This window comes from Malus sylvestris, chromosome 7, assembly GCF_916048215.2.
Source record: "Malus sylvestris chromosome 7, drMalSylv7.2, whole genome shotgun sequence".
In the NCBI taxonomy this organism is placed as follows: Eukaryota; Viridiplantae; Streptophyta; class Magnoliopsida; order Rosales; family Rosaceae; genus Malus; species Malus sylvestris.
Window position 1 is genome coordinate 17,922,745 of NC_062266.1, and position 14,786 is coordinate 17,937,530.

At 39.6% G+C, this 14,786-nt stretch overlaps 1 long non-coding RNA gene across 2 annotated transcripts; it reads left to right on the forward strand.

Moving 5' to 3' along the window:
- The first annotated feature begins 345 nt into the window (after nt 1-345).
- Nucleotides 346-1,706, forward strand: LOC126628915 (uncharacterized). Of its 2 annotated transcripts, none has more exons than XR_007625626.1 (2): nt 346-702; nt 1,301-1,706. It is a non-coding gene; the product is annotated as an uncharacterized LOC126628915 (long non-coding RNA). The 2 variants fall into 2 exon arrangements; XR_007625625.1 differs by having other exon boundaries at nt 1,375-1,706.
- The last annotated feature ends 13,080 nt before the right edge of the window (nt 1,707-14,786 follow it).

Sequence of the window (14,786 nt, forward strand, 5' to 3'; positions counted from 1 at the left end):
CAGTGCAGTAACTATATTTGTATATATACCCTCTATGGGCATTACCTTTGATTAGAGGGCATGATATGGCTATTGGTGCTTAAAGGGTTAAGCATAGATAAGGGTTTTTTTGTGCCCTGTTCTGACACCTATGTCAGATGACACTTCAAATTCATGTTAGCACAATTTTTGTAATTGTACCCTATGAGTTAAATACAAAAAATTAAAAAATTAAAAAAAAAAATAAATCATCCCAATTAGGGGTGGGCAAACGGGTAGAGGAACCACGGGTCGGGGCGGGTAATGTAGGTTTGGGGCGGGTACGGGCCGGGTCCTTTTTTTTTTGGAACAAACGGGGCGGGCCGGGCCGGGTCTTTGTTATTTACGGGGCGGGCCGGTTCCTAAACCTTAGAAAAACGGGGCCCCGGACCGACCCGTTTCTAATTATAATCAACGGTTGAGATTGAATGATAACCTATCCTGCAATCTGAACCGTTAATTTCTAACCTAGGGTTTCAGAATTAGTTTCAGACTTTCAGTCTCACTCTCTCACAGTCTCACTCCCACCTCTCCACCATCCCTCGACTCCCTCGACTCGACTCCCTACTCCAACGACATCCCAGAGAACGTCCATCACCACCGCCGCGACCAACACAACGGCACCACCACCACCCATCCAGCCATCCTCCGACCTCGACGACATCTGTTACTTCGCCAGCTACCGTAAGTCTACTTCTCCAAATTTTATTTTTGTTGATGCAGAGGATTTGATGAATGCATGAATAATTGGATTTGATTAAAGCCTAAATCTTTAGGTGGGAGTAATTTGATGAATGCATGAACATTTGGGTGAAGGAATTGTGGATCTGTTTGGATAATTTCTATGTTGGCTTTTCCTTGGAACTAAGGCAAGATCTATGATGATTTCTCAAGTCCGATGAAACTCTTGTTGTTTCTCATTCTCTCTATTTTCGATTTTATTTGTCGTCCTCGAAACATTTGGGTGAAGGACTTGAGAAGCTTGAAATAATCAATGCGTTTTAGTGTTGAGTACCATTTGTGTGTTTCGTAAGACTGGAGGTCATTAGATTATCTTCAATGTCAGTAATATGATATTTGAAAACGTAATAGATTGTCAGTACTATGATATTTGAAAACGTAATAGATCTGATCACTCTTCGCAAGAGAGGGATTTCCTCGGCTTCTTTGTGATGGTTGTATATATGTAAATTATGCTTATTCTAGTTTTCAGATTTGACTATGTGTGTGTGTTGTGTGTGTATGACGCTTGTTGTTTTCTTGTGCACAACACTTGTATCAGGATGGCTTTTGTGTATTACATATGCAGATTCTGTTTTGTGGTCCTTAAATGAGGTTGTGCTTTTCACCTTTCAGTCAATGAGGAAGCAGGTCGGACCAGATTTTAGAACCTCAATAGGCTAAGCTTAATTTGTATATGAATATTGCAGAGGGAGAAGGAAGGATAAGTTGTGGGTTTGGTATGCATTGGTCGGTTTATATAGAGGTCCTGATGTGGTTGGAATTGAACAGGTGTATTACTTAATCATGCAGTAGCTAATTTTGTATATTGAAGTTGAAACTTTTCAACTTGCTCCATTTCCTTTTTTGTTTTGTGGAAATAGAAAGCAAGTTGCTTTCCTTGTCTGCAAACAAGTAGCTCACGATTACCTGCCTACTTCAATACCATTATCGAATAATTCCAGATATTTCTGAGTTTTTTTTTATTTGTTTCATTGAATTTTGGGTACGATTGTTGGAAAATATTTTTTTGAAGAGAGTGTTGGAAAATAATTAAATTAGGACACTGTTTTTTTTTCCTAAGTTAGGAAGTTGGTTTGTTTTTTCGTTGGGGCTTTTCTGCAATCTATGCAGTTTAAAAACTGCAATCTGTAAACTGCAATCTGTCTGTGCAATATGTGCAATCTATGCAGCAAACATTTTTAAACAGAAAAAAAAGGACCCGTGTACCCGAACCGAACCGGCCCGTTTCAACCGGGCCGGGTAAGGTCCGGTTCCTATTTTCAGAATTGTAATGCCCGGCCCGGCCCGCCCCGTCTCCTTTAATTTAGGGTCCGGTCCGGTCCCTTCAAAAATGGGCTTGGCCCGGCCCGTGCCCAGCCCTAATCGCAACACCTTACAACCTAAAACAAACATTTGAAAACACCAGATTGGAATAGGAAAATATTGTTCAGTTTCTCTTCTTGACAGATCAAACTCAACCAAGTAATCAACATTATAAATTAAAGAAAAAAATAAGGCATCGATTTCAAACGTATATTCTTCCCTTCAGCCATTCATCATTCGATGGAGGCATTTGTGCTCCACGCATCATCCCCAGCAGTACCACGCACAGCTCCACATGCGCGATTACGACCGCGGCCTGCAGCTACACCAGGGGTTTTAGAATCCGTTTTGGGTCCAAAACAAAATCATTTTCAGCAATTCAAAAGCCCAAAAAAGCTATGAAGGTAAGGATTTAAAATATACCTTCATCAGGGACATTGGGCGGCCGGTGATAGCCTAAAATCAGCCTGAAACTTGCGGGCTTCACCGGAAATATGGGGAATTTCTCCCGAGTTGAAACTACATCCAACCTTAAACAAATCAGGCATGCAGTGCACGAAAACGTCTATAAACAACCTAAAGAACCTAACTAAGGTGTTTTCGAGACTCACCTATACTAGATTCGACGGAACATCTCGCTGAGAAGTCAGGCTGCAATGGAGCTCGTCACTTCACCGCGTCGATTTTGGTTTCCAGAAAGCAAAAAGTAATGGGAGTCTGTGGTGACGAGAGGAAGAAAGCTGGTGGTTGCCTTGTTAGAGAACGACAGTTCCCTCACGTGTGTCAAGGAAGAAGTCGAGAGGGAAAGAGAGGAGAGAGAATGGCAGTGTGGTGTTTGGGTGGTGGCAAGGTTGGCCGGAGTGGCGAATGAGGTAGAGATGGTGTTGCGGTTTTCTGTGCAGTGAACACAAAGATGGTGAAGGATATGACAGAGAATAGAGTGGAGAAGAAGAGAGAGTTAGTGATAGAAGGATTGAGTGCACGGGGAAGAGTGGAGACTTACGTGGGGGTCCCACGGGACACCAAAAACCCATTAAACCCATTAAAATATTAGTAAAATAACCACCTAATACTCTGGTGCAATGATGATTGTTGATTTTTTATTTATTTTTTAATTTCTTGGCTTAGTTTTAAATAATTAAGAGTGTACATGAGTCAGGAATAGGGAAAGTAAATGTAAGGGACACAAAAACATATTTTTTTTATTTAAACATATTCAATTAGAGGGCACAAATGTCTTTATTGTGTGTGTGTGTGCAAATTAATAAATAAATAAAAAATTCTCTCTCTAACATTTAAAATGACATTTCAAATTTTTGTAGGCACAATTTCATGACACAAACTAATGTGTTTATTTGTTAGAGGGCACATTTGAGATATTTTGGTGCTCAATGGAACTTAAAAAGCACAAATATGTCTTTGTGCTCAATGAAAATGCAGAGGGCACATATTAATTGTGTTCTTAGCCTATTTTTCTTTTAGCGATGGAAATGATATATAAGTAAACGTATGAGATTAAAATGTTTTAAAGATGTTGTATGAGGTTGCAATTGCTATTAAACATAAGGGGTAAAATGTAATTTACCTAAAAATAAAAGTAATTTACGAATTTATGCAGAAAAAAAATTACGAATTTATGTGAAAAAGAAGAAAAAAGCTTTAGTCATGCAAAATATGTGCAGAAAATCGTAGAGAAATTATCTACGAATTCTTTGTTTGTTAGCCACGAGATAGAAAAGCGCAAAATTCCTTGTTTGTTTGCCACGAGATAGAAAAGCACAAAATTCCGGTCCTCAAGATATACATGCATTGAACATTTGAGGAGAGTTAATGCAAAGAGAAAAAGTATAAATAACACGCGGAGATATGAGAGGTTTGACTTGATTTTCCCATAGGAGGTAGTTGGTGTCGATTAGTTTTGACAGAAACAAGAGTGGCAATATTTGGAGTAGGGGAAAGAGAAGAAAAGGAAGAAGCAGTCATGAGACAAAACAGAAGGAAAACCAAGATCGAAACTAGGCAGGAAAAATCTGAAATCATGTAGAAAAGAGAATTTCATTAACAAGCAAATGCACATGAGTACAATTTTTATACAAGAATATTCCTCATAACTGTCCTATACTAATTACAGCATAAATGACAAATGAATTTGTTGACCCTAAAAACTACCAAGCCTACGTGGCGCGCAGGCCGAGTAATCTATAAGCTAACTACGTCCTTCGGTGAATGCGGGGCGTGCCAACTCGTCGGCCGAGGAGTAAATTTGTTGATGTTGGGTGCGCGTCTGACTTCTGCGTCTTGCGATTGCGGCCGAGAAAGGAACACGTCTCGGCCTCTTGGGCTCTCGAACCTGAAGACAAGGTTACTATTCTTATGAAGTTCAATATCAAATTCGGCTTTCAATGTGCCGAATGCAATAACTTGTAACACCTCACTTCGCCGAGAAGGCTGATGAGATGACCTCGACCAATAAGGATTCAGAAATCCTTCTTGACCGAGACTTGGATAGGTAATCAACCGTCCTTGCCGCAGTGCTGTTAATGCCAACGGAAGATGCTGCGAGATCGGCTGATTCTACGGTGATAAAGCTATCTATGCCGACTTAAGATATCACCGGTTGCTTTCACAGTGCTGTTGATGCCAACGGAAGATGTGTCAGCGAAAAGAGAAAATAAAAGTCTCAGTTGTTGAGAGAGTTTGCGCAGGGCAGTTGTGTGTTGAATTGGAGAGAGCTTGAATGATGCACAGCCTCTTCTATTTATAGCAACGGACCCCCCAAGGTCGAGTTAAAACCCTATTCGGACTAGGACTTCTTCTCCTGATCAAACACTGACTCGACCAATCCTACTTTCATTATGACTGTGAACCTAGTCCTTTATTGAACCGGATTCGCTTTCGGGTTATTAATCCTGCCGAGACTCCTTATTGCACCAAAACTCGACTTGTCCTACGTCATGACCTAGCCGACCTAGGTTTGGAGGCCCACGTACTGAACGATCCATAGCACCCTTGTCGCAAGGTCTTCCAGGCCGAGAATGATTCTATACTCGGCCCAAACTATTATTTTGGGCCTAAACAGAATTACATAACTGAAAGTGATTACAAAGGATTTATACAAAATAAAGTACAAATAAATTGCATAACGGAAGTGGTTACTTCATTCAATGGATGAGTAAGATGGTAACTCTCTAACATATATATACTCTAATATAATTTTAATAATTGAATGGAGAATAAAATTTCACTTGTCTAAATGAGTGTGCTAATAGGCAATTATTGTTGAAATTTGAGTGAAAGGTTCATTCAAACAATACATTGTTTTATTAAGGGTGATTTTGGATGCGGTCCCTATTTATCAACGTTCTTTAATTGAAACCTTGTTGGTTTTTTATTTTTGATTGAAGTCTTTGAAAGTAATGCAATAATGCATTTCTATGTAAGTTATTATAATTTTTAAATTAAAATTTGATATTTGTAGTTATTTATATTAGTGAGATTTTAAATAAAATCCATAATTTGTTGAAAATATAAAAAGAAATTATATTAAATAAAACCCATGATTTGTCATTACTTATATTAATGACATTTTACATATAAAAAATTCGTAATTTTTATATGATGCATTTTCACATACAAAAAGTTGGTATATTTTATACAAAAAAAGGTGATACGTTTTATATAATGGGTACATTTCATATAAAAAAACAATGGGTACATTTTACAAAAAGAGATGGTACTTACAAAAAAAAAATAAAAAATCGGTACATTTTACATATAACAAAGTGGTACATTTTTAAAGACAAATGCGTACATTATTAATACATTATGGGTACAAATAAGAGGTCAAAAAAATATGAGTACAAATAAAAGTTTGAAAAATATGGACACAAAAAGAAATTAATATATGGGTACAAACTAGGGGTGGGCACGGGCTGGGCTGGGCCCAAATTGAAGGGACCGAACTAGACTCGCTTAAAAAGGAAATAGGACTGGTTGGATCTGGTATTGCAAATCTAATCATTGGAACCGGACCTAACCAGGCCCGTTTAAAACGGGTCGGTTCGGGACGGGTCCATTGGTCCTTTTTTTTTCCCGGTGTTGATTGCCTCGCCTCTCGGACTTGCTCATCCTCCAGATCTTCGACTCGATCTCCAACTGTCTGACATCAAGACCCTCATCCGCTGATCGTTTCCAACTGATTCAACTCGCTCGTCCCCCACACAAACTCAAATCGCTCCAAGACCTCATCGCCATCCTCAACATCCTCAAATTGTTCCAGGACATCGTCTTGGCCAAGCCTGACCTGATCCAGATTCTTCGCTCATTCCACCGCGTCTGAAACCTCTTGATTGAGCTCCCGTCAGAGCTGCACAGATCAAAGACAAAGGCGTTCAGAGAGAGTGAGATTTAATCGATAAACCCTGAAATTTTAAATAGTGTTTTAGAGAAATTACTTGAAATTATTGGTAGCTCAAGAGCGGGATTGGAGGAAAGAGAGAAGGGCGTGAATGGCGGCTTGTGGCGCAGTTGGTGATGCTTTGTGGACGACGGCTTGTGGCACATATGGTTTACAGCGGGTGAGTTGGGTATATGCCTAGTTATGCTTTGTGAAGTTTGAAGGCAGGTGAGATGGGAGAAAGATAGAGAGAGAGAAAGACTACGGGAACGAGAGATCAGAAGGATGAGATCGAGATGGAGGAGATCGAGAGATAGGAGATTGAGAGGGATGAGATCGAGAGATCGAGGGAGGAGACAATATAGGGTAAGGGTTGAATTAGTCTAAGAATAAGAGAGAGATGGTAATAGACAAAAGAGGGTAATCACAGTAGGCAATGAACGATTCGGGCCAGGGGCCCGTTTTCTCCAATCTTTAGAACCGGCCCGCCCCATTTTGTATTTGTAATTTTTGGACCCTCCCCACACCCGCCCTAAACTGCAAAGATCCGCCCCGACCCGCGGGTCTAGGACCCGTTTGCCCACCCCTAGTACAAACTAAAACTGAATAAAAAATTGGCACAATTAAAAAAAAGGGTTGCAAATTAAAATGGGTACAAATTAAAAATAAAAATATATGATACAAAATTTAGCCATAAATATAAATATATCAAATGTAACATTTCTAACACTAAATGAATAATTTAGAAATAAAATTTAATTATCTTGATATGTAAAATATTTTATTATTGAAATGATTAATGATGTTTATTAAAACCTAGGGACCTTGATTAAATTTTGAAAAGGAATAAGGTTTCAATTAATGGAGTTGAAAAAAGAGGGATGAGAACCTAATTTCTCCTTTTATTAAGGGGGTGTAGTCAATTTAGGATTTGAGAGGATTTTAATAGATTTTGATAAGTGATGGATTTCATAGGGTTATGTGACTTTTACAAAATCCATATGGATTTTGAAAGATATGAGAAGATTCATATAACAGATTTATAAGGATTTTGATAGATTTTGCAATGCTGAATCTTAACCTTCAAATAAATCAAATGGTGATAAATGTACATAGGTAGTAAATATAATCAAATAAAGCTACATTTGATTCATGTTGGAGAGCTGCATCCTTGCTCTACCAAACAATAGCACCTTCAACTGACCAAATTTTGAAAACAAACACAATTTCATTCGATTTTTGACAAAAACAAAATTAGGTATGAAATAAAATGACCACAAGTCTTCGAAAGATAGCTGTTTTTGTATAGATAAACAAAGTTGAGCATGAGATCAAGATAACTAGATTTTTTTTAGCCTCTAAAGCCATTAAATAAAGGGTTCCATAAAGCTTGAAAATTATCCCTCAAGAGAGGACATTAGTTCATACATTTGCATGTATTCTTTTAAATGTCTCTTCTTTTCTTTAAGAGCTAGGTTTTTGCACCAAGAAATCGCAATACCTGGTCCTTGAGCTTCTTGAGACCGTTTTGATACCATATAAGAAGTGATGCAACCCAGCATCATATTTATCCATAAATGAAAAAATTGCAGAGATGAAGCAAAAAGATCAAGCAAACAAAGTGGGTGGTAGGCAGTGAGAGGAAGAGAGAGTCAGACATTCAAAGAGGTCATTGGATTTGAAATCCAAAGATGTGAAGAAGGAATCTATTTGATCTTGGTTATATATACTTATTACTCACAAATCCTACAAAATCCACAATTTAATGAAATCCTACAAAATCTTTAAGTTTTGAATACACCTAGATTTTGATGGATTTTAAAAATCATTTAAAATCATTTAGTTGACTACACTAGGATTTGCATGGATTCTAAAAATCTTTTACAATCTTTTAGGAGGGCGTAGTCAAGTTAGGATTTTAAAGGATTTTAATAGATTTTGATAAGTTATAGATTTCATAGAATTGTGTGACTTTTACAGAAGATTTGAGAAGATTTATATAATAGATGTATGTGGATTTTGATAGATTTTGTAACGCTGAACCTTGACCATCAAATAAATCAATTAAACAAAATTTCAAAAATGATACAACCCAACAACGAAAATTGCAGAAATGAAGGAACCCAGCAACAAAATGATGAAACCCAGCATCATATTTGTACACAAATGAAGGAACCCAGCAACCTATAAATGAAGGAACCCACAAATCAATACCCATTTTTTATGTGTTCTCACGGAAGACGATGGTTCTTTCCCTTATTCACCTTCGTCTCCTCCCTCTGTAACTGTTGTCAAATTTGTTGTATGTTTCAAGCCTTTTCTTTTGTTGTATCAGCAAAAATACATCTTTTGCTTATGATGTTTAAATACCCATTTCCCTTGTATTGTTCTGAACCATCCAAGTGAAGTTTCAGGGTTTTTGCTAATTAGCAAAAATGATACAACAACAACAACAACAACAACAACAAAGCCTTTTCCCACTAAGTGGGGTCGGCTATATGAATCCTAGAACGCCATTGCGCTCGGTTTTGTGTCATGTCCTTCGTTAGATCCAAGTACTCTAAGTCTTTTCTTAGAGTCTTTTCCAAAGTTTTCCTAGGTCTTCCTCTACCCCTTCGGCCCTGAACCTCTGTCCCGTGGTCATATCTTCGAACCGAAGCGTCAGTAGGCCTTCTTTGCACATGTCCAAACCACCGTAACCGATTTTCTCTCCTCTTTCCTTCAATTTCGGCTACTCCTACTTTACCTCGGCTATCCTCATTCCTAATCTTATCCTTTCTCGTGTGCCCACACATCCAACGAAGCATCTTCATCTCTACTACACCTACGTGTTGATGCTTCACCGCCCAACATTCTATGCCATACAGCATTGCCGGCCTTATTGCCGTCCTATAAAATTTTCCCTTGAGCTTCAGTGGCCTACGACGGTCACACAACACGCCGGATGCACTCTTCCACTTCATCCATCCAGCTTGTATTCTATGGGTGAGATCTCCATCAAATTCTCCGTTCTTTTGCAAGATAGATCCTAGGTAGCGAAAACGGTCGCTCTTTGGTATTTCCTGATCTCCGATCCTCACCCCTAACTCATTTTGGCCTCCGTTTGCACTGAACTTGCACTCCATATATTCTGGCTTTGATCGGCTTAGGCGAGGACCTTTAGATTCCAACACTTCTCTCCAAAGGTTAAGCTTCGCGTTTACCCCTTCCTGCGTTTCAACTATCAACACTATATCGTTTGCGAAGAGCATACACCAAAGAATATCATCTTAAATATTAAGTTTGTGATCTTCGCTAGATTGCTCCGGTCATTAGTGTGGATAAGTATGTAAATGGATAGAGACAGGAAGCAAACACAAGATGTACGTGGTTCACCCAGATTGGCTACGTCCACGGAGTAAAGGAGTTCTCATTAATTGTGAAGGGTTTACACAATATATAGGTTCAAGCTCTCCTTTAGTGAGTACAAGTGAATGATTTAGTACAAATGACATTAGGAAATATTGTGGAAGAATGATCTCGTAATCACGAAACTTTTAAGTACTGAAGTGTGGTATCGTCTTCACTTGCTTTATCTGTCTCATAGATAGATGTGGCATCTTCTTTGGAAGTACTCTTCCTCCCTCCAGGGGTGGTATATTTAACTGGTGGAGATGCACAAGGTAATGTATCAATTTCACTTGACGCTTACTTGTAGTTTCAGGATTGGTTAAGCGCGATACAAACCATGTAGTAGGAGTCCCCTAAGTCGCCGAGCTAGGGGATCTGCTGAAAGAGGTGATAGACAAGGTAAGCAATCAGAGCTCCAAGCAATCAGTCCCAGATCAGAAGTTTGATTTCGAGTTCCGGCTGATTGTTATCCTTCTCCTTATCTTGCAGGTAGCATGAAGGATAAAGAGAAGAAAAGGAGAAAAGGTGATATGAGATACTTTTGCTTTTGAAGAAGTAACTTTCCACAGGCTTATTCTTGAACTGGGCTGGAGGGTTTTCTTGTTTCTGCCAGAGTATAAGGCCGACTGAAGAATTTGAGGGTCAAAACAAGTCCATCAAATCTAGAGTACGTTCGACCCTGCTGATATGGGATACTTTTGCTGTTGACAAAGTAGTGGATGTATCGACACGTGTTCTGTTGCGCTTGTCTCCACATGCTTCTTTGTATCCTTCTCACTTGCCCTATTTGTTCCTCAGGCAGATGTGGTATCTTCTCGGGAAGCATAAGATGTTGAAGATGAGTACTCGAGAGCAATGAGGTTCTAGGCAGTCAGTTCCGGACTGGAAGCTTGATTCCAAGTGCTGACTGATTGCTCTCTTTCTTCTTGTCTTGCAGGTAAGAACAAGGCCAAAGGAAAAGACAGGGAAAAAGCATGATATGGGATACTCTTGCTTTTAACCCTGATGATATGAGATATTCTTGCTCTAGTGTAGCTTGTTTGCAGAGGTATTCTCGGGGGGAAAGAAAGCTGAGTATTTCGAGAGGCTTCATTGGGAGTGCCCTCTCAGATATGAGGAAGGGTTGAGCATTTTTGCAGGTCTGCCTGTCCGTTGAGGATGGAGGTCGACATATATAGGAGTCTCCCTAACAAGGAGTAATACTATTCTTTTACCCTGCTTGGTCATAGCACGGTAGTGGGAGCTGCCAGCTTCACGTGTTTTAACTCTGTCAAAGCACTTTGAAAAAGTGGTCTATGGTATCTGGAAAGCTGATGTTACGTGTGAAGATTACAGACAAGCTTTATCCAAGGAGATCGGCTCTCGAAGTTGAGAAAGCGGTGTGAGGATTACAGACAAGCTTTATCTAAGGGGCTCTCGAAGTTGAGAAAGCGGTGCCTCTTCGGTTTTTGAACAAGCAATCCTGTCGAGGATCTGTCTCTCGAGATTTGGAGAACGGTGCCTCTTCGATTTTTGAGAAAGCAATCCTGCTAGGAATCTGGCTCTCGAGATTCGGAGAACGGTGTCTCGTCGCTTTTTGAGAAAGTAATCATGTTGGGAGTCTGGCTTTCGAGATTCGGAGGACGGTGCCTCTTCGATCTTGAAGCAAGCAATCTTGTTGGGAGTGTTTTCTCGAATGTGAATAAAGGTTAGGCCTATTTGCTAGTCTACCTTGCCACGGAGCACAGAGGTTGACCCACAGGGACTTTTCAATTATCCAGCAATGGTCTTGTTCCTTTACCCTTGTGGGAAATAATATGGTAGCTAAGACCTTCAAAATTTATGTGTCTAAACTTTGTTAGTGCTGTTTCTTTGCTATTCTTTTACCCTTCTTGGTCATAGCGATGTAATGGGAACTGCAAGCTTCACGTGTCTAAACTTTGTCAGAGATTTTTGGCAAAGTTATCTGTGGTACCCGTGAGCTGATGTTGCGTGTGGAAAGTGAATGATTGAACAGTAACATTCACGTGCTTTCTACTTCACTAGAAATCTTCGACAGAATGCCCGTAATTTCCGCAAAGTTGAGTGTGCATGTGACAGGTGCTGACAAGGCTGAAAAAGCAGGTGCTTCTTCGATTTCTGAGATCGGCCCTCGTGGTCTCTGAGCAGCCCAGCTTTTGAGAAAGCAAGCGCCTCTTCTATTTTTGCGATTGACCTTCGTGGTCTTTGAGCAGCCCAGCTTTTAAGAAAGCAAACGCCTCTTCGATTCCTGAGATCGGCAGATGTGGTCTCTGAGTAGCCCAGCTTTTGAGAAAGCAAACGCCTTTTCGATTTCTGAGCAGGCGCCTCTTCAATTTCTGAAGCTCCATCGAGTGCGGATTTTTATAGAGGCTGGTATTAAGTTCCACAGCACACTTGAATCTCCACCAGTAGAAGCTCCATTCTTGCATTTCTAAGATCTTGATTTGTCCGACCTCTTTTCTCTTCCACACCTTTGAAAATGTATGGCCCCTCCGACTGTCGTTTTGTCTTGAACCTTGTTGAAGAGGCAGCCACGCCTTCTCCAGACAACATATGGCGCCCATCCTTCTTATCCCCTACTGGTCCTCTTACCGTTAGGGATTCCGTAATGAAGAATGATATGACCGCTGCGGTGGTGGCCAGGAACCTTCTCACTCCCAAAGATAACAGACTACTTTCCAAACGGTCTGATGAGTTGGCTGTTAAGGATTCTCTGGCTCTCAGTGTTCAGTGTGCAGGTTCTGTGTCTAATATGGCCCAACGCCTATTTACTCGAACCCGCCAAGTTGAATCATTGGCTGCTGAAGTGATGAGTCTCAAACAGGAGATTAGAGGGCTCAAGCATGAGAATAAACAGTTGCACCGGCTCGCTCATGACTATGCTACAAACATGAAGAGGAAGCTTGACCAGATGAAGGAATCTGATGGTCAGATTTTACATGATCATCAGAGGTTTGTAGGTTTGTTCCAAAGGCATTTATTGCCTTCGTCTTCTGGGGCTGTACCGCGTAATGAAGCTCCAAATGATCAACCTCCGATGCCTCTTCCTTCCAGGGTGCTGTCCAGTACTGAGGCTCCGAATGATCCCCCTCCGATGCCTTCTCTTTCTGGGGCTCTGCCGACTGTTGAGACTTCTCCTAAGCAACCTTTGTGAAGGCTCCCTCTTGTTTGTTTATTTTGACACGTGTATATGTACATATTTGTAACTTCTTAGAGATATCAATAAATAAGCTTTGTTTCATTTCAACGTATTGTGTTAAATACACCAAAGCCTTCTTCACTAAGTTCTTTGAATTTTTCTTTTGTTGAAGCTTGTATGTTGAAGCTTTGTGAGTGGAGCATGTAGGTTGAGGTAGTGTTCCCTTAATTTCCCGAGTGGGGAAAACTTCTCGATTGGAGACTTGAAAAATCCAAGTCACTGAGTCGGGTCAGCTATATGAATCTTAGAACGCCATTGTGCTCGATCCTGTGTCATGTCCTCCGTTAGATCCAACTACTCTAAGTCTTTTCTTAGAGTCTCTTCCAAAGTTTTCCTAGGTCTTCCTCTACCCATTCGGCCCTGAACCTCTGTCCCGTAGTCGCATCTTCTAACCGGAACGTCAGTAGGCCTTCTTTGCACATGTCCAAACCACCGTAACCGATTTTCTCTCAGTTTTCCTTCAATTTCGGCTACTCCTACTTTACCTCGGATATCCTTATTCCTAATCTTATCATTTCTCGTGTGCCCACACATCCAACGAAGCATCCTCATCTCCGCTACACCCATTTTGTGTACGTGTTGATGCTTCACCGCCCAACATTCTGTGCCATACAGCATCGCTGGCCTTATTGCCGTTCTATAAAATTTTTCCTTAAGCTTCAGTGGCATACGATGATCACACAGCAAAAATGATACAACCCAGCAAAAATCCAAGTCCCCGTAAATGACGCAACTCAGCAATGAAAATGATGCTAGTCACTTTATTGAGATATATATGTCAGACATTCAAAGAGCTATCTGGATTTGAAATCCTATAGAGTGATGTATGATTCTATTTGGTATTGATTATATATATTTCTTGTTCTCAAATCCCACAAAATCCACAACTTAATGAAATCCTACAAAATCTTTAATTTTTCAATACACCTAGATTTGGATAGATTTTAAAAATTACTACTAAAATCTTGATTGACTACACCTAGATTTGCATGAATTCTAAAAATCCTTTAAAATCCATTAGTTGACTACATTACGATTTTAAACTCTTTCAAAATCCTCTCAAATCCGAGTTTGACTACACCCTTCTTAGTTGAGACACTAGGATTTTAAAGTCTTTCAAAATCCCTTCAAATCCAAATTTGACTACACTTTAGTGACATGCCTTTTGCAAAGTTACATCTCTTCATGAAACAAGGCTTTGGGTTCTATATAAGTTCATAGCCATTGCTTGTCCGAAACATAGTTTTTTCCCCTAAACTTTACTGTCTCTCTTATTATTAAATATCTTTCAAATCGTGTCTTGAAGGTACGAAATATATATGGTTCGCCAGAGTCCGAAGATTGTGGTGCTTTGACTGCAGATTATAGATTGTTATCTTGTGAGAGGACGCCTACCAAACCACAAGCATAAGAGCAGGCGCGAAATTCTCTCTTTAGGACATTGCATTTATGCAAGCATTAATCTCCAAGTTTGTCAGTCTTTCTTACTTTCTTTCTAGTTGTTTATTTTAATTTTGTACATATTTATGTTGTGATTTTCTTTATGATTATTATCATTGGAATTCTTTATATAATTTTCATATTTTCTAACATTGCACCAACAATACTTAGTCTACAATCTATAAGTTCTTTTAACATAGTTAGAAGTGTTTTCGGTTGTTACTAAATGCTTTTAGCAAATAATTCTAAAAATACTCGAGCATTGGATAACTTGGGAATGGAGGGTGTTTTTCTTTT